This window comes from Schistocerca piceifrons, chromosome 3 (genome assembly GCF_021461385.2).
Source record: "Schistocerca piceifrons isolate TAMUIC-IGC-003096 chromosome 3, iqSchPice1.1, whole genome shotgun sequence".
NCBI classification, from domain to species: Eukaryota; Metazoa; Arthropoda; class Insecta; order Orthoptera; family Acrididae; genus Schistocerca; species Schistocerca piceifrons.
In genome coordinates, this window is record NC_060140.1 from 727,980,689 (window position 1) to 728,006,374 (window position 25,686).

Below are 25,686 nucleotides of genomic sequence, written 5' to 3' on the forward strand. Positions count from 1 at the left end.
CAGATCCAAAAACCTAGTAAGCATAAGTGCCTTTTCAAAACAATTTACTTTACAATTAACGGCCAAGCCATTTTACTTAAAACCGACTTTGATAAAACATTTGATAACAAATCAAAATTTTCCAAGTAATGAAATTAAAAACTTTAGTTTACCGTTAATAGCCAAGCCATTTTACTTAAAACAGACTTTGATAAAGCATTTAATAACAAAATTAAAACTTTCCAAGTAATGAAACACAAAAACCACCAATTTGCTTACAATTTCGCTACCGAACATGTAGGGAGCCAACTTCTTTTAAACTTTGGCACAACAAGATATTAAACCACAAGGGCTCGCTAACAGGGAGGCAGAACTAGTATTTTAAAAGGATGCCAAGTAGATTAAAACAAAGTAAAGATACAGTCATTCACCTTTTACAATAACTAACAATTTGAAAGCCATGTAATTTTAAGAACCCACCAATGAAAGGCGAACAGTGGCCAAAAAACAATCAGAGTAAAATACCACCATTTAACATTTTACAATAACTAACAACTTTGATACCATGTCCTGCCACCAAAATGTCCTGGGATAGAAATAATTAACCAACCGGGTGCAAGGGCGGCCACAATTGTCTCCCGAAGGACGCTCGGGCTAGAACCGGATTAACAGACCCACAACGCCTCACATTCAGCAATCACATCGACCTCACGAGAGGCCAGGGGAGGAGGAGGAATCAAATCAGGAACCATAATCCCTGCCCAAAAATACACTTCCTCCCAGACAGTACTTATAAAAAGCCAAAAGATCACTGTCTCTAATTACACCGGCGACAGGGACAGGAAATCCGAAAGCAGAAGGCCACAAGGCAGAAAAAATGTAATCTAAAACAATAATCACTGCCCAAAAATACACTTCCCATCGGGCAGTACTAATAAGAAGCGGAAAATATCACTGTCTATAAATACACCGTCGACAGGGACAGGAAACCTGAACGCTGATGGCCACAAGGCAGAAAAGACTCCGGTTGCACAAACTAAAATTCTTCAATTAACATCTAAACCTTTAACCAACTTAACTTGCAGTTTACCAGAAAAACAGCAGGTGAACTCCAGTGCAAAGGCTCCTCACACCCGACCGTGTACACGTCGCCAGCGTACCCAACTGGGCACAGTCACGTAGCCACGCGCTCTGTCACCGGAGTCCTCGTCTTCTCTGCACCCACGGCGGCGAAATACCACTCCTCAGGCTAGGTGAGTTACTAGTCCATCACTCCCGCCTCCAGACGGAAAATTTAAAGACATCCGTTGCCGCCCCCACCAAGTAGTGACTCGGAACCACAGCCGTGGCCCCCGGGTGCTCACAGCAAGAGCTTACAACCTTGTCCCGTCAGCTCGTCCCACTCGTCTCGCACCGCCAGGATAGACCACGCGACTTCTCGGAACAACAGCCAACTTTCCACCGCCACGCCACGCCGCGGTCTCATCGTCCGACATTCTCTTATTCCCCATTTTAAAAACCGACCGACCGACTCGTTACCGCTAGGCAACGAAATGGCCATCCCCCAAAAATCTTATTCCCTTACACAAGGCTAACAGGAAACAACGACTCGAAGATCGAAAAGACCAGACACGCAGCCAGAGGGGAATCTAAACAAAATCGTACGCAGCACAACGATAAATATGAAAGAATCAATTACCGATGGAATGGAAGGACTCAGAACAATCTTTACAGCGCAATATATGTTGAGAGCCGACACACGGCTCAGTGTCATGAACCCATTTTGCCATATTGGAAGCATAATTACTGGGGCAATGAATTCTATGTCAGTTTTTATTTCCTACAGAGGACCAGTAAAAGTAGACCTAACTATAAGTTAACGTCGTTAAATACCACATCATGATTAGATAAAACCCCGGATATACATTTCCGATAGACAACTCCAGTATAACTTTCTTGATGAGAGAGTTAACATGACTGTCTTTAAATAAACAGTCTTCGTAACGTGAAGCATGACCTTGATAGCCTATAAACAGTTGAGCATGTATTTACCAAGGACATGCGATAAAACAAGGCGAAGTGAGAAGATCTATTATCATTTCCTTTTAAAACCTTTTTTTTTAATTTCACATTTATTTTCGATATAAATATTACTGTGTCGATCGTTGAAGCATCCTTTACTCATCATGCCACTTAAGCAGAAAGGTCTGTTTTGTTTCAATGCATCGGGCTTATTTCCTTTGCTTAGTGTGTGTAGTGTCTCCTATTTTCTGTGTATGTGTGTGTGTGTGTGTGTGTGTGTGTGTGTGTGTGTGTGTGTGAGTAAGGGACCAGTGAGTGCGTGGAGTAGAATGGTGTGTTCACGTTGTTAATAACAATTGTGGACGACAAGAGGAGGGGTGGCTCCGCTTACAGTAAAAAGTCTATTACTGTCGAATACACAGGAGTCATGGGGAGGGGTTAGCCGCATTGATTAACGTCGACCCTATAAGACTGAAGGATCGCGGCAAACCGCTGGAGCTAAACCGGCTAATATTTAGGTATATATTAACATTTCTCCCTTTTTCGCTGGATGGGCTGCATGTTGGGGAAACTTCTTTCTCTGAGATTCGAACTGGCTACCTTTTTTTACAGATCTCCAGTTCCCTTCTTACAGCCCATACTTCAGTTCTCGGACACTCCTTTCGACAGCCATTTCGTTATGATGATCTCGATTACGATGACGTGTTTTGTCTGCATGAATCGAATAGTCATTGCGAAGAACAAGAATACTGTACGATCTACTGAGTTCCTTCAAATGTTTATACTATTTCCGTTGAAAAGCGCTCATCTAGAATCAAATATTATAAACGAAACTTATAATAAAACCACTCCTTCTATCCCATCGTTTCATCTCTAATTTCTAATACTTATACGATGTTGTGCACATACCAATAACTAGCCCTCTTCCCCCAAACCTTAAACCTACACAGCTTTGTCGTAGCGGCCCCTTCTCTGTTAGAGGGCGCACACAATAGACAATCACGGAAGGCTGCCGACCTCCCTACAAGAGCTCATATCAAATCATCGCCAGTGAATGTAAACATCAACAGACTTTCCTCATAAACACGGCATTACTTCATGGAAAGCCATGTGAGAGAGATGCGCCAATTCAAAAATGGTTCTGAGCACTATGCGACTTAACTGCTGAGGTCATCAGTCGCCTCGAACTTAGAACTAATTAAACCTAACTAACCTAAGGACATTACACACATCCATGCCCGAGGCAGGATTCGAACCTGCGACCGTAGCGGTCACGCGGTTCCAAACTGAAGCGCTAGAACCACAAGGCCACACCGGCCGGCGATGCGCCAATTGGAACTAATGTGACTAGTGTAGCACTCCGCAGAATCAGTGTTATAAGTATGCCAGCAGAGTCAGACCAGCAGGCGATCACTGTAGGCGAAACCACCCCTTCCTTCTGTCTCCTAGACTTCTATGTCGCCATTTATGGCCGTCGTATCGCCCTCACCCCCACCCTTAAGTACCTTGGCGTGACCCTTGACCGTCACCTCTCCTGGACCGCCAATCTCCAAACAATGCAAGCCAAGGCACGCTTCCGACTCCATCTCCTCAAGCTCCTTTCTGGCCACACATGGGGTCTGGACCCCTCCACCACTCTCCACACACATACAAATCCCTCATCAGTCCTATCCTCTGCTACGCTCACCCTGCCTGGATCTCCGCCCCTCCTACCTTTTACAAATCCCTTCAAATCCTCGAACGCCATGCTCTCCGCCTCGCCTATCACATCTGTCTCCCCTCCCCCATGCGAATCCTGTACGAATTTATTCCGTTCCCACACCTCCTCCTTTTCCTCGAACGGATACGGATCCTGAGGCTCTTCCTGTGTTTTTTCCTTAGGGCACCCTCTCTCCCTTCTCTCCCTCCTCCCTTCCTCCCCCCAGAGCTTCCCCTACCCCCCATACCTTCTTTCCTCGCCCCATCTCCTCTGACACTGGCATCTCCACTCTCTCCTCTCCCTCCTCTCCCACCTTTTTCCCCTTTTGCAAGAATGCCACTGGCGTCATCCACCATGTAGGGATGCACCTAGTACGCAATAAAATTCCGTAGCCCACAGTTTCTATAACCGGTCGCTGTGGGCGAGCGGTTTTAGGTGCTTCAGTCCGGAACCACGTTGCTGCTACGGTCACAGGCTCGAATTCTGCCTTCGGTATGGATGTGTGTGATGCCCTTAGGTTTGTTAGTTTTAAATAGTTGTAAGTCTAGGTGATTCATGACCGATGGTAATTCCCATAATGATTAGAGCCATTTGAATCATTTTGAACCACAGTTAGTATGGTGCCGTCGAATAGTACTGCAGGTCCCATGCAAGCCCTGGTGAAAGTCCCGCGTGACATAATACTGCCCCACCGGCCTGTGTCTGGGGGTCAGTGCCTTTTAGAAGCGCCGTTCACCTGCATGACGGCGTGTCCGGGAACGATCATCGACCCGGTGCCTCAAGAGTTGGATTAGTCCAACCAGATGACACGTTGATATTCATCCATGATTCAGTCTCTACTGTCTCGTGTTCACTGCAATCGTAACTCACTATGTCGTTAAGCCGATATGTACAAATAAGTGTCGTCTGCTGCAGAGCCCGTTGTTCTACAACGCGCGCTGAACGGAGTGCTCCGAAACACTTGTTCCAGCCCCAGGATTGTACTCTGTGATCACATCTGCCACAGATCACAGCCTATCCTACTTCAAGAAGAGGCGCATCTCCGACCTGTACGTTCTGTTACGAGGCGTGAGCGTCCAACATCTTGTCGCCCATTCCTGGTTCGACCATCCTTCACTCAGTTTTCATAGATTCTCAAGACACTAGCATGCGAACTGCCGACGATTTAAGTTATCTGTATGGTAGTACATTTGATTATCGTCATAACAGGCAAAAAACTGTCGTTCCCAAGGCACATCGCGCTAGTACAGTGTAACACCGCCCCTAGGCTTGTTACTGCCTTAATTCGGTAAGGCAAGAAGTCCTCAAGTTAGTTCAGGTATGCCACACACAGCTGCAGCAACTCAATGAATATTAGATCCTGAAAAACTAAGAAAGTGTAGGGATTTTCCCTGTTACGTTTTGCTCACTGTTTCAGGTAGTCACAGACATTTTCGGTGGCATTAAAGTAGGGTGATTTCCGGGCCAGTCGCCGTGCAACAGGACGCCTGGTTGTTCGTCATGCCAGGAGCGTACGCTTGAACTCCTGGGAACGCGGTTGTTGACATCTTAGGAGATGGGAGTGTCCCATCCACAGTCCTAATTAAGATGTATATGAAAGCTAACACTTGGTCATGGGAACGTTGAAATAATCATCCTGGTTTATGTTCACGGTGACTTAAGTGAGTAAGCCCTAATCATGGTACGGAAAAGACCTCTTGAACATCACATAACGACGTCCAGCTTTCCGTACACACATCACATACTTCACGTGAAACGTCTCGTTGGGCCGTCGATACAGCCCATTCCATGCATCATTTGAAAAGCGGTAAAATCGCCTCCAGTGAGATAATGTCCACTTTGTGCGTTATTTGGTGCACCCTTATGTGCCGCTGCGAGCAAAGACCATCTGTGAGATACGCGACGCTAAATGTCGATTGCATGTAGCTTCTTTCGCAGTATTCCCTTGGATACTGATTGACGTAGACCTGTATTCACTGGCAGCTGTAATTTCTGTTGGGCTTCAATCTGATACAAGAGGTTAAACACGCATCTGCTCCAAAATTAAGTGACTTGCGAAGCATCTCACATTTCACATGCGCAAAGCCTGCTTGCCCCTTCTCTTTTCAAACAGCTGATTATTTGTGACAACAAAGAATATACAGGACACTGATGCTCTTTTCAAGCGCAGAAATTTAAGCTGTTTTCTCAGGTACCTGCGTAGCCGCACACTAGGAAATAGCCACATATTTATTTCGTTTTTCGTTTTACAATGAGACGGGCACGCCTTGTTGCGCTAATTCCATACTGTCGACTAACACGACATGACGGTGGACGGCCGCGAGGTAGTCTGGTAACAGACCTACAAAACCTACATCGTAACGAGGCGACCAGAGTCTTTTTCTTTGCGGGGATGACTAATGTTTGGTTGATGAACTTCTGTTTTAACTTTAAAGAGGTCGTTATGTAAGGAAGATAAACTCAACAAACGCATGTAAACAGCTCTTCTCGGTGTTTATAAAACCACTGCTGTAGCGATGTATGACAACAACAAGCCCTTACAGTGGAGTGTGCTATGATGTTTCCAACTGCCCAGCGTGCTTCTTGATCCATCGCGCGACTGCTACGGTCGTAGGTTCGAATCCTGCCTCGGGTATGGATGTGTGTGATGTCCTTAGGTTAGTTAGGTTTAAGTAGTTCTAAGTTCTAGGGGACTGATGACCACAGTAGTTAAGTCCCATAGTGCTCAGAGCCATTTGAACCCATTTTTTTGATCCATCGCCTATAGTTTAGAAGTAGGTGCACGTGTGTGTATTTCTCCTTAGTTAATGTTATCTAAAGTATAAATTCGATAACACCTCAAAACTCCTCGCTCCAGTCCTTATCGATTTATTTTAGATAATTTTTGAAAATTATCATTCAGAGTTTCGATAACTTTTTCAGATGATGGTTATAACCGGTACTGCGAAGTGCTCTTTGTTCGGTGTGCGCAACTGAACATTTCTCAATCATTCGCAGATATCTGGTTCCTGATGGTTGTCTCGTGAATCTAACTGCACTCATCCTGAACGAGATTCCATTACGATGTTGCATCATTTCACTTGGTATGCCTCCTTACGCACACCGGGATACACTATTGTCGATCACAATTTTGAACATGAAGTCTCGTTCCGCTCTCAAGTTAAATTTCAACATCGTTCCTAATTGACCAATTTTTTTTCGGTCACTAAACATTTCGATCACCACTATTTCTCGCTTTTAATTATTTTTTTTTATTTTTTGTTCTTTTTAACCTCTGTTGTATGAGGAGAGCGACGTCTTTGGGATCCAGCCCATTATGGAGACTCGGTTCTGTTCTGTCAAATACTAAATACCAGTTGGCGTGTGTGTCTGTCGAAAGGCTCCGTTTTCTTGGGAGCGCCTTTCACAAATCGCGCACCCGCATGCCACACGTAAGTCACTTTTCAACTCACAGACGATCAATCACAGGGCGACTGTCTCTTGGAGCGTTACGTAATTATAAATAGGAAAGGGCACGTGTCACACATGGGAACACCAGAGCTTTGACCGGTGCCTGCCCGCCAACGTATTGAGCTCATGTTATTCAGAAGGACGCCTCATGCAGCTTTAAACAAAACAGCTCGCCAGAGCAGAAGTTATTTAGACTCTCATTTTTGTGTCTGATGTGAATTCACTTAGCCAGCAACTTTCAGCATAATGGTGAGATCACGACAAGCTGCAAACATTTTGCTTGTATTCAGATGCTTGGAAATCTGTAGAGTGTTGGGTTACGTAAAATCGTGTGTTTTTCGCCTTATATTTGCATTCGTACTTGCCGGGGGAAATGTTGTGGCTTTGTACTCGCTTTTGATCTCGTTCAAACACGTGCTGGTCGGTATCCGTTTCTGAGTCAAACATCTGTAAATTCAGTTGACTTTAGTTGACATCGTAAGGATGTTCTTCAACAGTTTATAAATTTATTTCGGGGTATTTTAGCGCCATATTGTTCAGAGAGGGTGTTAAATGTTCTAAACGATGTTTGTCTTTTTCATAACTATTCACCTTGTACTCCTGTACACCTGTTTGAGCTTATTTTTTTCATTATATTACACCTTTCCTTTCTCAACAAACTTCCCCACGTGCACCTTACCGCCAAGAGTTAATAAGTGAGATTTGCTTTCTACAAAACGTGTCCATTTACGTAGTTTATAACTGCTCATTGGCTATGCTACATATCCTTACAACAGTTGCATTTACCTCCTGTAATAACTTTTCAGCAGTTCAGGCAATGTGCCGCTAATTCAGTTCCTTGAGTAATTCGGCGGTAGAGACGGTGTCTTCATAAATGATTGCTTGTATCATACAAGATCTCCATCTTCAAGTCATTAGGTAGTATAAGTAACAAGTGGAGGAAAACACACTTCCGCTGCCCAAACTGATCCTATAACATCCAGTTTAATACATACTGAGACAATAAAGAATGAGATTTCCAGTCGATGTGCTAATAAAAATTTAATTTTGTTAGTTCTGCGTAATCCGAATCCCAGTTTCAAAAGGAGCGACAGTTTCAAAAGGAGCGGCAGGGACATTGAGTTTGAATGTTTGTTTGTGTGTGTGTGTGTGTGTGTGTGTGTGTGTGTGTGTGTGTGTGTGTGTGTGTGTGTGAGGAGGGGGGAGGGGGTGGAGTGTAGGGTGTGTTAGTAGCTGAGGGAAATGTTGACTGTTCGAGTGATGACCTGTAGGCTTTTCAGGCAGGCGTGAGGGACTGTGGGGGGCATAGGAACTCCAAATTGGAAATTTATGTGGGGAGGGGGGCCTCCTGATTATTTTTCACTTTTCAAGGTGTAGGGAGGATTGTTTAAGATAAGATTTATAACAGATTGTGGCAAAGTGGCCGGCATGGAGCTCATTGACACTGAGCAGAGTGGGGGGTCCGGCGGGCGGAGTTGCAACTGTGTACGAGGCGTATTCGGGAAGTAAGGTCCGATCAGTCGCGAAATGGAAACCACTGTGAAAATCAAAAATATTTTATTTGCAGACTTAGCTACAACTTCCAGCTAATTACCCACATAGTCGCCGATCCGACTTAGACGTTCATCGTAGGGTCGTACCAACTTTCCAATACCCTTGTCATAGAAGACAGCCGACATTGGTTTCCGCCGATTCTCTATGCTGGCCTTCAGCTCGTTGTTTGTGCCAAACTGTTGTCTTCATAGCTAGCGGCTCATGTGAGCAGAGATCAAACTCAGAGGGAGCCAATTACGGGCTGTATTGTGGGTAATCAAACAAATCCAACTGAAAACGCTGCAGGAGAGTCTTCATTACCCCTGCAGAGTGTGGCTGAGAATTGTCTTGAAGAAGGAAACGCTTGACAATTAAGTGATGTGGATCGCATGGCTTCAGGCGAAATTTCTCACTAGGCCCTCGTACTTGGCGAGAGACACTATTTTCTAGGCATCTTTATGTGCTCACTGTGCGCCCAGAACTGAAGGAAGCGGTGTGACGCCATCGACGGGCGTGCTAGAGACACTGCCCAACACAGCTGTCCAAAGCTTCGTCGGATTTTCACAGTGGTTTCCAATTCGCAACCGATCGGACCTTACTTTCCGAATATGGCTCGTATACTTGGATTGAAGCTTCCAGCCGAGGGCAGACTGGACCCCATTACAACCTCCATCGCAACACGGTATTTATTTTACTCTATAGTCTTTATAGCTCCTGGAGTACGTAGACCAACAGCTTAACACCCACTTCTCCTAAGCCGTACCTGTACAGTCAGCAGCATAAGATTTAGGAGAAACTGCTAGCTCCGTATTCTTCTTCTGTAGAACGCCGTCATATGATATTGTCCACTTATAAATTAACCGATACGTTTCAGATCACGTTTTACAAAAGCCTATTAAAACCTGCAATTGATCTACGTCGAAAGCGCTCTTTCTTAATCATTGACAGTCTGCAAATGATTTGCTGTGCATTCCACTGTTGCAGGCCTGTAATTCACATATTTTCTTGTAATTTCACTACAGTGCGAAAAACTGACGGCCTATCAATCAAGATAGAAGTTCAAATTGATCGCGCTTTAATTCAAAGAGAACTTATACTTGTGTCATCCAATAAATTTTCCCTTTCAAACTATCACAATCAAGGTACTGAAATTATTCCATCAATAACTTGGGCCAGATTCACGTAAGTAGTGGCCTGGCTGAACGACGATGTCCCAGCCGCGGTATGGTATTGTACATAACGCAGACACGGCATTCACATGGAAATATATGCCGGCAAATTGTTGCAAGGCCGGTTTACAACGACGCAGATAAATCCTGTATTGTAGTAGCCCGGATGAGAAGCTTCCACGCTTCCGGCATACATTGTTTCCCCTGTACGCAGTGCGCCTCACGCAAGTATTATCACGCAGATCGCAACGACAATAAGACGAAGGATAGTTTGTTCTGCTCGTATGCACTGTTTCCGACATGTACCCAACCTTCCATTGGGTTGTCGTGTCGGTCTTTCCCCATGTCTTGCAATCCAGCAACGACTTCTTCATTCAGTTTTGTTAGTCATTATTACGAAAAACATTCCGGCCTTTTACCTAGTCCATTTTCCGTTTCCACATCTCTGCTATTGTTTATCAACACGTGTCTCTCCGTTAACGATAGGCAACCTTGCAGATTTATTTTCGCATTAAAAGTTCTTGTCTCACAAGCAAACGTCTAACACACTGACTACACTTTCCTTATGAGACATCACGGGAACTGAGTTTCAAAAACACTACCTATCAAATGCACTCCAGGCCGTTATTACTTGTCCGCTTATTTCTTTTCCCATTTATCCATTCCTTTTCTCAACAACCTAAATACAAAACTCATAAAAATCTTTGATAATCTGTACTGTTTTCTTTTCGATATGTTCATAGTACATCACTTCAGGTTTATTATTTATTTTAGTCATACCATACCCGATTTTCAGACCTCCTTACAAATATTAGAAATGCGGAGTTTCTTAGAACGACTATTTCATTTCTCACAATTTCATTTGTGCTGATGGAGACAATAGCATAATCGTATGCATCCTTCAGTACACTCACAAAGGTTTGATTATGAAGCTTTCTCTAAATACATGAATGTCATACGAGATTGTAATTCAAGCTTGCTGTATTGTACAATTTCATTCACATCTTCCGAGCTGTGCGCAGCGTAATGTCCACATTATAAGCCAGTTTCTTCCTTTGCTTGGTTAAGACGGGAAGTTTTTCCTATGCAACAGGTAAAAACTTTAGAAGATGCCTAGACCGCTACAAAAAGAAGGCTTATACGTCTGTGGTTTTTCCATCGCCTTTGCTATGACAGAGAGTATTTGCACCGTTGTTCCAGTTTTAGACTAATGACTTCATCCTTAGACATTCCCTAAATAGTTTTTCGTGTTCCTTTTGTATAACTTTTCTCCCTGTTTTAATGATCTCCATTCAGCCAGCTAGAGCGCCTTCCCTCTCTCCATACCTTGAATGGCTTCATACAATGTGTCGGGCACTACTTCGCTAATGTCAGTTTTTCCTCACGGTCCGTCCGTGTTTCTGATTCATCTCCGAACCAAACAAGTACTCATGAAGCCTTGAAATGTTTTAACGGTTTTCTCACTGTTACTATTTATTGTACAATCAGCTGTTATAAATAATAAAATTTGGTGTCTACCCAAGATAACCATCATCAGTCATCTGTTTGCTTTTCATACTCTTAATGTATGCAGTTATCTCTGTTACCATATGTTCATTCTAACTTATGACATTTTCACCATAACATAATTCGACCAACTAAAGTACATAACGGCCTGCTGAAACGTCCTGATAGTGATTTCATATGAAGTTGTCGAAAGCTTGATACTGATTACAAATCAGGCGCGGCAAAAGCTCCGTAAAGCATTTAATCAAGATTGTTAATGTGAAAACTACATTCATAAATTATAGAAGGCTTTTACGATTAATTCTTTTTCAATGAGGTAATTTTATCGCCTTCTTGTTACCGTTTGTCTCAAACTATTTACCTGTTGCAAAGTCTCTTCCATTGTGTACAACTACAGCAAACTACATACACTTGCACATGATTATTGTAATCAGGCCTTGGTCTGCCTCTATAGTTTTTACGCCCACACTTCTCTCCATTACAAAACAGACTATTCCTTGATGTCTTAGGATGTGTCCTACCAATAGATCCCTTCTTTTAGTCGCATAGGAGACATACTGAGCACTCGTCTTAGATTGTTTGCAGATGACGCTGTCATATGCCGCCTAGTAAAATCATCAGATGACCAAAACGAATTGCAAAATGATTTTGATAAGATATCTGCATGATGCGAAAAGTGGCAATTGGCCCTGAATAAAGAAAAGTGTGAAGTTATTCACATGAGTACTAAAAGAAATCCGCTAAATTTCGTTTATGTAATGAGTCAAACAAATCTTAAGGCTGAAAGTTCAACTAAACACTTGGGGATTACAATTACAAATAACCTAAATTGGAAGGATCACGTGGATATTGTTGTGGGTAGATCAACCAAAGACTGCGATTCATTGTCAGGAAACTTGGATGGTGCCACAGGTCTGCTAAAGAGACTGCTTACTTGCTCGCCCTATTCTGGAGTATTGCTGTACGGTGTGGGATCCGTATCAGGTGGAACTGACGGTTGACATCGAAAAAATACGAAGAAGGGCAGCTCGTTTTGTACCATCGCGAAATAGAGGGTATAGCGTCACAGACGTGATATGTGAATTGCAATGGCAATCATTAAAACAAAATCGTTTTTCGTTGCGACGAGATCTTCTTATGAAATTTCAGTCACCATTTTTCTCGTCCAATTGCGAAGCCGTTTTATTGGCTCTCACCAACAAAGGGAGAAATGACCATAACGATAAAACAAGAGCAATCAAGGCTCGCGCAGAGAAAGTGCTCGTTTCTCCCGCGTGCTGTTCGAGAGTGGAACAGTAAAGAGACAGCTGGAAGATGGTTCATTGAACCCGCTGCCAGGCACTTCATTGTGAATAGCAGAGTAATCTCGTAGATATATATATGTAGATGTAGGGCATGGTGGAAGTGGCAACAAAACGACTATTCACGTTGATGTGTAGAATATATGAGTCTGGCGATATACCATCTGACTTTTGGAAAAGCATCATCCACACAATTCGGAAGACGGCAAGAGCTGACAAGTGCGAGAATTATCGCACAATCAGCTAAACAGCTGCTTATAAGAATAATATACAGAAGAATGGAAAAGAAAATTGAGAATGCGCTAGGTGACGATCAGCTTGGCTTTAGGAAAAGTAAAGGGACGAGAGAGGCAATTCTGACGTTACGGCAAATAATGGAAGCAAGGCTAACGAAAAATCAACACACTTTCATGGGATTTGTCGACCTGGAATAAGCGTTCGACAATATAAAATGGTGCAAGCTGTTCGAAATTCTGAAAAAAGTTGGGGTAAGCTATAGGGAGAGACGGGTCATATACAATATGTACAACAACGAAGAGGGAATAATAAGAGTGGACGATCAAGAACGATGTGCTCGTATTAAGAAGGGTGTAAGACAAGGCTGTAGCCTTTCGCCCCTACTCTTCAATCTGTACATCGAGGAAGCAATGATGGAAATAAAAGAAAGGTTCAGGAGTGAAATTAAAATATAAGGTGAAAGGATATCAATGATACGATTCGCTGATGACATTGCTATCCTGAGTGAAAGTGAAGAAGAATTAAATGATCTGCTGAACGGAATGAACAGTCTAATGAGTACACAGTATGGTTTGAGAGTAAATCGGAGAAAGAAGAAGGTAATGAGAAGTAGTAGAAATGAGAACAGCGAGAAACTTAACATCAGGATTGATGGTCACGAAGCCAATGAAGTTAGGGATTCTGCTACCTAGGCAGGAAAACAACCAATGACGGACGGAGCAAGGAGGACATCAAAAGCAGACTCGCTATGGCAAAAAAGGCATTTCTGGCCAAGAGAAGTCTACTAATATCAAATCCCGGCCTTAATTTGAGGAAGAAATTTCTGAAGATGTACGTCTGGAGTACAGCATTGTATGGTAGTGAAACATAGACTGTGGGAAAACCGGAACAGAAGAGAATCGAAGCATTTGAGATGTGGTGCTACAGACGAATGTTGAAAATTAGGTGGACTGATACGGTAAGGAATGAGGAGGTTCTACGCAGAATCGGAGAGGAAAGGAATAAGTGGAAAACAATGATAAGGAGAAGGGACAGGATCATAGGACATCTGCTACGACATGAGGGAATGACTTCCATTGTACTAAAGAGAGCTGTAGAGGGCAAAAACTGTAGAGGAAGACAGAGATTGGAATACGTCAAGCAAATAACTGAGGACGTATTTCATCCTCATTTGTTATTCGATCCTCCTCCTAATTATGAACACTGTTTTAGGACACCGCATTTCAGAAGATCCTATTCGCTTCTTACTTGAACTGTTTATCGTCCACATTTCACTTCTGAACAAGACTACAGACCTGAAAAATATCTTCTGAAAAGATTTCCTAACGCATCAATTTATATTAGTTGTTAACAGATTCTCTTTTCTTCAGAAATGTTTTCTTCTGATTCCTTGTCTTCTTTTTATATCCTATCTACTTTGACCATCATCTGTTAGTTTGCTGCTCGAGTAGCAAATCTCGTCTGCCACTTTTAATGTCTTATTTCCAATCTAACTCCTGCTCCATCGCCTGATTTAATTCCACTGCATTCCATTAATTTTAGTTTTGTTGATATTAAGCCTGTAAAAATTTTCAAGACACTGTGAATTCCTTTCAAATGCTTTTTCCAATCCTTTGCCTGTTCAATGTCATCGGCAAAACCACAAACGTTTTATTTCTTATATTCGAATTTCAATTCCCACTCCAAATTTCCCCTTGGTTTCATTTCCTGCTTGATAAATTTTTTAACAGATTTAATAATATTAGGGAGAGACCACAGTCCTGTCTCACTTCCTTCTCAACTACTTCCTTGCCGGCCGCGGTGGTCTAGCGGTTCTAGGCGCTCAGTCCGGAACCGCGCGACTGCTACGGTCGCAGGTTCGAATCCTGCCTCGGGCATGGATGTGTGTGATGTCCTTAGGTTAGTTAGGTGTAAGTAGTTCTAAGTTCTAGGGAACTGATGACCACAGATGTGAAGTCCCATAGTGCTCAGAGCCATTTGAACCATTTGAACCAACTACTTCCTTCCTTTCATGCCCGCTGACTCTTATTACTGCGGTGTTTGTGCACAAATTGTAGATAATTTTTCACTCCCTGTTTTTTATCCCTGCTGCCTTCAGTTTTTCCAATAGTATTTTGCAATGAACATTGATAAATGCTGTCTTTAAATCTGCAAAGTCTATGAACGTAGGTTCACCCGCATTTAGGAAATCGTCTGGTCAGTATGATGTTGTGTGTTCCTACGTTTCTTCAGAACCCAGAGTGATGTCAGAGACAGTCTACCAATTTTTACTTTCTTCTGTAGTTAATTCGTGCCAACATTTTGCAGCCATGACTCATCAAGCTCATGATTCTGTAACATTTGCCCTTATCGACACATTCCTTCTTTGAAATAGGAATTATTACTTTCTTCCACAAATCTGAGGGTATTCCACCTATCTTATACCATATATCTTGTATACAAAGTCGAATACTTCTGTTATGGCTGACTGCCTCAAGGAGAACAGTAATTTTCAGATTATGTTTGTGCGTCGGAGTTTGTTTCGACCTAGCCTTTCACATATATTTCAAATTTTTCGCGCACTATCACATCTCCCACTTCATCTTCATTTACTTCTTCCACTCATCCTCTAATCATGACTTCAAATTGATTTTTCTTATATTGACTCCTGTAAGTATACTTTCAATTTTCCAGCCACCCCTTCTTTGCTTAACCTCTGGTCTCTTAATATTCTTTTAAGTGCCTTTCTTTCCTCCAAACGTCCTTTTAAGTTTTTATGCTCTGATCTATCTTTCCCATAGCAATATGTGTTTCTGCAGCCTCTTCTTTTTTCGTCTATCCATACCTAGTTTGCTGGTTTACAATAACTGCAACTTCATATTTCAGAAGTCAGTAATCTCTCTACCTACTTTATTTGGTGCATAGTAATATGTCTTCCTGTCTACAGTTAGATTAAATATCTAATGCGTGTTGAAAAATTCCTATTGGACTTTATCTTATTACCAATTTGATCTGTTGATACCTTCAGTTCTTTCGCCTATAATATTCGTCTTCTGCTGTGTTCCGCGCCGCTATTTCAGTCAGTCATTGCCTCGTCATTCGTTTAGAACTATGAAGAACCTCATGATCTTTCAATTTATACAGGTTCTATCTTTCTAATTTATACCTTTCTGCAATTTGTTCAGTTTTAATCGGCAGTTACTCCATACATATTGTACGTATGTTCCACACCTACTCCTATACAACTGAATCATTTCGACCAGACTTAGTACACATAAAATATCGAGGTAAAGGTGTGGGGGTTAAAAAGAAGAGTAGCTCACGACGCGCAAATAGCCAGACTATATTCACACAGTATTTGAGAATGAGAGCACTTAGTCACTTGGAACTTTACGCACAATTTCACACCCTTACGAGTCTTTTCTCGCTGACACCACCCGCAACATGATGAAAAGGAACAAGTCTATCTCTTACTACATTTTTGTTGTTCATGCAGTAAACTGCCACATCACCAAAGACGTTTTAACTTATTACTTCATTAACACTAACCTTATTCGCAACACATTTCGCAAACAGTATCCAGATGTACCATTGGATGTATCTGCAAAATTATAGCAGGGTGAAAAATATATTTCAGGAGATATGACGTCATAAACATTGAATTTAGTGGAAACGAAACAGCAGGATGAAACTCGATAGTTCGGACGAATTGTATGTAAAATGTCTGTTAACCATGTGAAATGTATGTGAGATGTATGTGACACGTGTGTTCGTAGTGTTTTCCGCATATTCCTTTTCTCTCCGATTCTGCGCTGAACATCCTCATTGCCGGCCGCGGTGGTCGTGCGGTTCTAGTGCTGCAGTTCGGAACCGCGGGACTCCTACAGTCGCAGGTTTGAATCCTGCCTCGGGCATGGATGTGTGTGATGTCCTTAGGTTAGTTAGGTTTAAGTAGTTCTAAGTTCTAGGGGACTGATGACCACAGATGTTAAGTCCCATAGTGCTCAGAGCCATTTGAATTTGAACATCCTCATTCCTCATCCTATCGGTCCACCTTATCTTTAAACATTCGTCTATACCACCACATCACAAATGCTTCGATACTCTTCTGTTCCGGTTTTCCCACTGTCCACATTTCACTGCTGTACAATGCTGCACTCCAGACGTACAGTCTTTGCCTATTGATTCATCCTGACAAACCTCTTAAACTTCAGCCTACTCTTTATCACTACTGTAATGTGATCTTGGGCTATATCTGATTCTGTGTACGCCTTACATTCCAGTATCTATTTCGGAATCACCGTCTGTCCATGGTGTAATCTAACTGAAATCTTCTCGTATCTCCAGACCTTTACTAAGTATATCTCCTCCTCTTGGGATTCTTGAACAGAGTACTGCTTTTACCATCTGAAATTTATTACAGAAGTCAGTTAGTCTTTCTCCTTTCTCCTTCCCCTACAACCACATTCCTATCCCCCATCATTATTAGATTTTCATCTGCCTTTATGTACTGCGTTACCAGTTCAGTATCCTCATATGCTTTCTCTATCTCTTCATCCTCGGCTTGAGGCGTTGGCAAAAATACCTAACCTATCGCTCTTGGTGTTGGTTTGCTGTCAATTCTGATGAGAACAACCCTGTCACTGAATCATTCACAGTAACATACTCTCTGCAATATCTTCCTATTCATAACGAATTTCACTCCCCTTATACTATTTTCTACTGATTTTGGTATTACCTCATACTAATCTGACCAGAAACGCTCGTCTTCTTTCCACTTAACTTCACTCACGAACCCCATATCTAGACCGAGCCTTTGCATTTCCATGTTAAGATTTTCTATCTCTTCTACTGCGTTCAAACTTCTGACATTCCGCGCCACGATTCGTAGCAAGTAATTCGTTACCATTACATAATGTATGAGAAACCTTCCGTTGTGTCCTGCTCTCTTGCACGTCTACAAACTTCTTTCATTATTTTTGAACCTTGTGTTAGCAATAATTCTATAGTTCAAAATTCAACAATGTGGCGTTTTTTCATTCCTCCCCCTCCAGCCCAACTTCTTCTATATTTTGTGGCTTTTAAGTTTTGACTTTTCTAGCTGTATGACTGTCCACGTTGTGTAACTTCATAGTCATTAAGGACTGTATGTCACCATTAGTGGCATTTCAAATGACGCTTCTGTGTTTAGAGTCCCTAATTGTACGATTACGTACATTTGCAATCAGTCCCTATGAACACTGCCCGTCTGAGCTTCTATATGTGATTACTGTATTACCGTAAAATTCTCATCTGCATCTTTGTACTTATAATCTAAAAGCTTTACACAACCTTTGAAGTAAATGATATCGGTATGTGTGTCAATCATAATAGCATTTTGCTGAATGGAATCTGAACCTTAGATTCTCAGTGTTCCCTAAATGCACAAAACAATATTAAAATTTGGACCTAAATAATGTCATGGGTTTCCTGTGCGACAACAGATGGCTGGGCTCAGCTGATCAATGCAATTACAGTATTCAGGATGCTAGCAGTGTTGTGTAAATAAATCTTGCAGAGTGCAATACGAGAGTGCTAAGCGCAAACAGATCTCATTATCACTCAGATTCGAGAGGTGCAATGTGAGTCCAAACAGTTTTATTTTACAAACATTTGAACAGCAAATGGGATATGCAGTCTCAACGACGAATAACTTGAAAGTTATCTCTTTAGGCTAAATTTTCATGAAACAAGTACTTTGAACTCAATTTACATTCAGTGAAACTTCCAGGCAGATTAAAACTGTGTGCCGGACTGAGACTCGAACTCGGGACGTTTGCCTTTCGCGGGCGAGTGCTCTACCAACTGAGCTACCCGTGCACGACTCATGCCCCGTCCTCACAGCTTTAATTCCGCCAGTACCTCGTCTCCTACCTTCCAAACTTCACAGAAGCTCTCCTGCTAACCTTGTAGAACCAGCACTCCTGGAAGAAAGGATATTGCGGAGACATGGCTTAGCCACGGCCTGGGGGATGTTTTAGAATGAAATTTTCACTCTACAGCGGAGTGTGCCGGAATTAAAGCTGTGAGGACGGGGCGTGAGTCGTGCACGGGTAGCTCAGTTGGTAGAGCACTTGCCTGCGAAAGGCAAAGGTCCCGAGTTCGAGTCTCGGCCGGGCACATAGTTTCAATCTGCCAGGGAGTTTCATATCAGCGCACACTCCGCTGTAGAGTGAAAATTTCATTCTACATTCAGTGCTTTGAAAGAAAAAGGGGTAGAAAGTGATTTGGTTCCTTCCTGAGCTTATTCATATTATTAAGTAGTTAAACCGAAAAGCTATTGAAAATGCAAAGCCAAAAACGCTCCGTAAACACGACATTCTACTTGCTCGAATGTTAGCGCAAGCAAATTCGTAGCCAGATGTTACCTTATTTTATATCTTTCAAGCTTAACCAACAGCATTTCGACTATTCCGACCGACGCTCGAAACAGAAGTCCTCCCCAGCGGATATGCTACTCAACAGTGTCATCAACTTTGGAATGCAGATAGTCTCATTAATGTATGTGTTCAGGAAAGGTGTTCTCTGTGGCAAATATAACAACAAAACTATCACTTCTCATAATGCAGAAACCCTACAGTATATTTCTCGTCGTCCTATTACTGAATTCCAGTCATCCATCACAATTAAATCTTCCCTTTCCTTACTATATAAATACTTCTAATTCCATCATATATTCATTCAATATATTCACAACCTGTGAAGCTAGTTCGCATGTAGGCTTATGCTACTGTGTTTGGTATTCGATTCATGTCCGTCTTAGCTACTATAGGGTTTTCACTAAGCTTTTCATAGTAGTTTACATCAATTCCTACTTTCTTATTCATTAATGAGACTAATTTCGCAATACTCGTATTAGATTTCGTGTTGATAGCCCCTTACTGGCCTGACCAGCAGTCCTGTTCTTCTTTCCACCATCGCTAATTCGCACTACTTCTGACTTCAACCAATCAATTACCTTTTTTTTAAAAAAAATCTTTAAGCTACCTATCTGATTGAGAGGTTTAATATTTCACGCTTCGATGGGAAGAACTCCAGTTTTGTTTCTCTCGATCACAGTATCCTCCTGAATGGTCACTTCCTTGAAATCCGAATGAGAAAGTATGTTACCTCCCGAATATTTTACTCGGAATGATGCCATCATCATTAATCTACACAATAGGCCTGCATGTCTTCGGGAAATACAGCGGATGTACACTGAGCAACACAATTATAGGGACACTAATTCGATACCGCGTTATTATCTCCCATTCCGATGCAGAACTTTCAAGTTTGGTTCAAAGGTGCCTACAATGTTATTTTGTAAATGAGCAAATGTATGACGCCGAATGCAATCACACTCGAGCTCAAATAGCAAGTTTTCCACACATGCGAAGAAAGGTCAGATCTGGATTAATGAAGTCGGACTGGCACCACATTTTGCCACAATTCTACCCAGCACCACCGTAGACCTGTCACATGATAGTAAGGTCATCGTAGCACCTCTTAGCCATATTACACCCCTTCTTTTGAGGCCTCTGCGATTGAGGTCGAAAACCCGATACCCAGCGACTAAATTATGCAGCTTTCTCATGAGTGTCGGCGGAGAACATTTCAGATACACCACGTCTTAGTACCGACACGAAAATGCTTCAGGAGGCGCGACAAAAAGTGTTAATGAAAACGATCTTTCCCTTTGGGCCTCTTCTTCGCGAGTGCTGACACCATTCTACTTGAAGCCTCGTCGACTCCGAGTGCAACGTCACAGGGCGCCACGCTTTCGCACCAGTGGAGAGCAAGGTTAGAGACACGTTTAAACAATATTTCAAAGTTCTGTGTCGAAATTAGAGATACTTACGGGGTTTTGAAAAAATAACCCCTTAATCGCTTTGGACAGTGTAGTTTCCCCTTGCTATCAGCCGTTAGCGGTACCTGCGCAACAAGGCCCAGTTGGCTACTCCTACAAGGGCAGTCAATTATTCAGACTGTTACCCTGCTACCACTGCAAAGGCTGCCGCCCCACTTCAGGAAACACTTGTTTCATCTCTCCACTGTTCTTCCCGACGCGGTTACACCTATGCATGTAGAACCCAAATAAGCTATATACCAGTGTGACATGTGTTAATGCTTATATTTTCTTTTTCTCTGGTCCGAGTGAACGCTTGACATTTAAATTTACGTAACATTCCATATTCGAGCTGGTATTCTTCTTTCTATGTTTTTCCAGTGTGATTAGTACGTAGTAACGAAGCTAAAGAGAATGTAGCTACTTGAAAATGGTTTGGTATCAAGGTCTCTACTGCCAGATCTGCAGTGACAGTACCTGCTTCCAGCCGGCCGTAGTGGCCGAGCGGTTCTAACCGCTGCAGTCTGGAACCACGCGACGGCTACGGTCGCAGGTTCGAATTCTGCCTCGGGCATGGATGTGTGTGATGTCCTTAGGTTAGTTAGATTTAAGTAGTTCTATGTTCTAGGGGTCTGATGAGCTCAGAAGTTCCATACTGCTCAGAGCCATTTGGACCATTTGAACCTGCTTCCATCGAGGCTCCTGTTTCAACTACCGTTCATCACATCGCGATATTCTGTGAAGCAGAACAATGGAACGAGTTACGTCCCGTCGATAACGGCGCTACAGTCTGGAACCGCGCGACCGCTAAGGTCGCAGATTCCAATCCTGCATCGGTCATGGTTGTGTGTGATATCCTTAGGTTAGTTAGGTTTAAGTAGTTCTAAGTTCTAGGGGACTGATGACCTCAGAAGTTAAGTCCCACAGTGCTCAGAGCTATTTGAACCATGGAACCTAAACAGAAGCCGCTCAAATAAAATACAATCTAAGACTAAAATCACGACACACCACGAACGATGTATTTGAATGGGACTAAAATCAGTAGATGCGATGTTCAGATAAGCCGCTCAAGTGAAATACAATCTAAGACCAAAATAACGACACTCCATGAACGATATACTTGAATGGGACTAAAATCGATAGACGCGATGTTCACAAAAAATATGCAAACAAAATAATTGCAGTTTCAGAAAAAACGGATAATTTATTCAAAAGAAAGAGCTTCACAGATTCAGCAAGTCAATAACGTGTTGGTCCACAGCTTGTCCTTCCAGTTATTCGGTTTGGTATTGATTGACAGAGTTGTTGAATGTCCTTCGAAGGAATATCGCACCAAATTCTGTCTAACTGGCGCTTTATATCGCTGTTTATCAAGGCTCAGTTCGAAGTGAGACCTATCGCCGAAGACATTTCTACTCCAGTCAATGAAATTTCAGGACGAAGACGTATCTGGAGACGCCCCGGATAGCTGATAGTAACCTGAAGGTCGCCCGACGTACGGCCCGACAACCAGGAGTGATGATGGTCTGGGGTGCCATTTCTTTCCATAGCAGGATCCCTTTGGTTCTCATCCGCGGCACACTTACTGCACAGCGATACGTCGAAGACATACAAATCTCCGTTTAGTGTCCCTTCTTGGTAAGCCAACATGCGCTTATATTTAAGCGAGATAATGTCCGTCCGCATACTCCGAGAGTTACCATTGTTTGTCTTGGCCAGAGACGTCACCGAATCTCCCCAGTTGAGGACGTTTGGGGCATTATGAGCAGGGCGGAACCTTGACCATCTACAGCCCTAATTGGACGGAATTGGGCACGATGTTCCTCTGGAGGACATCCAGAAACACTGTCAGTTAATTCCAAACCGAATAATTGATTGCATGAGGGCCACAAGAGGACCAAATCGTTATTGGCTTGCTCTATTTGTGAAGCTCTTTTTCTTGAATAAATCATCCAGTTTTTCTGATATTGCCATCGTTTGTTTGTCTGTAAATGTACATCACATCTATCATTTTTCGTCTCATTCGGGTAATTCGCACTTGATGATTTTTTTAAAATTTTTATGTTATTTTTTAGTGGAATTCAGTTATAGCAACATACACGTCGGCACAGGGAATCAAAATAGGACGGGATGCATTACACATGGTGTACCGCAGTGAACTGCGACCGCTAACAGGGGTTGAAGTACGCCACAATACAAAACAAAAACCTTTGCAGTACACCTGGGTCCACAAGTGATGCATTTGCGCTCTCTGTAGTTGCGAGTCATCACTCACTTCAGTATCAAATATTGTTCTAGTTTCCACAGCTGTACACTGGGCCGCAAAACTTAAAGATGAGATAAATAGGAGATAAATAGAGTAACATGACGTGTAAACAACAAGGCGAAAATAACTGAAAGTGCGGATGCATGAAGCAAGAGGTTTCCAAGTCGTCCACAGTGAGCTTGATGTTACCTGCCGTGAGTTCAGCGTGACAGTAGCGCCAGATGGGCTGGTCCCACAACACAAAGTAGATATGTGTGTGTGTGTGTGTGTGTGTGTGTGTGTGTGTGTGTGTGTGTGTGTGTGTGTGTCTGTGTGTGTGTGAGTGTGTGTCAGTCAGAGAGCAGTTAGGGTGCACTCTGGATGTATTCGTCATTAGAACGTGGCTCCAATAGGACATCTGGATGTCTTCAAACGAGGAAGAATCATAGAGGGATTGGAAGAAGGACTAAATGTGGGGGGGTATTTCTTACAGCACTGTTCCGCTTGCGTGGGGAGCGTTTCGAACCATAGTTACTGCTTGCCAAAAGACAGATTGTCAATCACGGTCATGTACTGCAATGCATGATCACTACATTGTGCAACATGCAAGAAGGGACACACTTCCAACAGCTTGTGCAATTGAAACGACATTTAACACGAATGCAAGGCATGTAATTGCACGCCGACTGCACAGGGTCGGTGTCTTTCCCCGACGATTAGTGCCTTGTGTTTCGTTGACACCCGGACCTCGGCGGCTCCGTTTGTGGCGGTGCCAAGAGAATAGGGACTAGACGACTGAGGTGTGGGGTGGCGTGCTCTTCTCGGATGACAGCAAATTCAGTCTGAGTAGTGATATGGATATGCCGTCATATAGCGAGAGGTGAGAATACGCAATGCGCCCAAGAACATTGTCGAACACGACCATTTTAAGAGTCCATGGGAAATGCTATGTGGTCGCGTGATGTTACATGGGAGAACTGAGCTAAAAATCTGGAGTACGGTACACGCACCAATCGGTGTTGTTTTGAGTACTCCTTCCGCTGGTGCATCTTTATTGACGACAGTGCGCCGGCCGGGGTGGCCGAGTGGTTCTAGGCCCATCAGTCTGGAAGCGCGTGACCGCTACGGTCGCAGGTTCGAATCCTGCCTCGGGCATGGATGTGTGTGATGTCCTTAGGTTAGTTAGGTTTAAGTAGTTCTAAGTTCTAGGGGACTGATGACAACAGATGTTAAGTCCCATAGTGCTCAGAGCCATTTGAACCATTTTTTTTGGCTCCATAGTGATGTGGACTGCATTTACATGGAATGGACTGTGATCTTTAGACAAACTGAACCGATCATTGACTGGAAATTTTTATGTTCGGCTACCTGGAGACCGTCTCCAGCTATTCATGGACTTAATGCTCCGAAACTAAGATGTCACGTCACAGGGTCACAATTGCTCACCATTGGTTTGAAGAACATTCGGGACAGTTCGAGCGAACGATTTGGCCATCCTGACCGCCTGAAATAAATACTATTGAAGATGTATGGGACATAATCGTGAGGTCAGTTGGTGCACAACACCCTGCAAAGGCAACATTTTTGCAATTAAAGACGACTGTACAGTCAGCATGGCACAATATTTCTGCAGAGGGCTTCCAATGACCTGTATAGTCCATGCTACGTCGAGCTGCTGCCCTACGCCGGACAGTAGGACGTCGGCCACGATATTAGGTGGTTTTCCGCATCTTTGGTCACCTCACTGTAATGTCCAGAGGGCGAAGGCGGTCACTTCAGTGTAATTATTCTTTTTGAATAAAGCAAAATTTCTGTTCGTCTCATTGTGTATTTTCTGCTAGCTTCTGTACTCTACTGTATCGGTTCTTTCAATTTATGGTCAAAGTTTCGTCCAGCTCCGTTATTTGGCAGTGATACATTATGCGATAGGTTAAGGAAAGTCAAACCTACATTCCTAGCAATTGTAGACTTAGAGAAAGATTTGACAATGTTGACTGGAATACTCTCTTTCAAATTCTGAAGGTTGCAGGGGTAAAATACAGGGAGCGGAAAGCTATTTACAATTTGTACAGAAACCAGATGACAGTTATAAGAGTCGAGGGACATGAAAGGGAAGCAGTGGTTGGGAAGGGAGTGAGACAGGGTTGTAGCCTATTCGGAGTAGGTATTAAAATCCATGGAGAAGAAATGAAAACTTTGAGGGGCGCCGATGACATTGTAATTATGTCAGAGACAGCAAAGGACTTGGAAGAGCAGTTGAAAGGAATGGAAAGCTTCTTGAAAGGAGGATATGGAATGCAGTCGAATTAAGTCTGGTGATGCTGAGGGAATTAGATTGGGAAATGAGACACTTAAAGTAGTAAATGAGTTTTGCTATTTGGGGAGCAAAATAACTGATGATGGTCGAAGTAGAGATGATATAAAATGTAGACTGGCAATGGCACGGAAAGCATTTCCGAAGAAGAGAAATTTGTTAACATCGAGTATAGAATTGTCAGGAAGACATTTCTGAAAGTATTTGTATGGAGTGTAGCCACGTATGGAAGTGAAACATGGACGATAAATGGTTTGGATAAGAAGAGAATAGAATCTTTCGAAATGTGGTGCTACAGAAAAATGCTGAAGATTAGATGGGTAGATTACACACCTAATGATGAGGTATTGAATGGAATTGGGGAGGAGTTTGTGGCACAACTTGACTA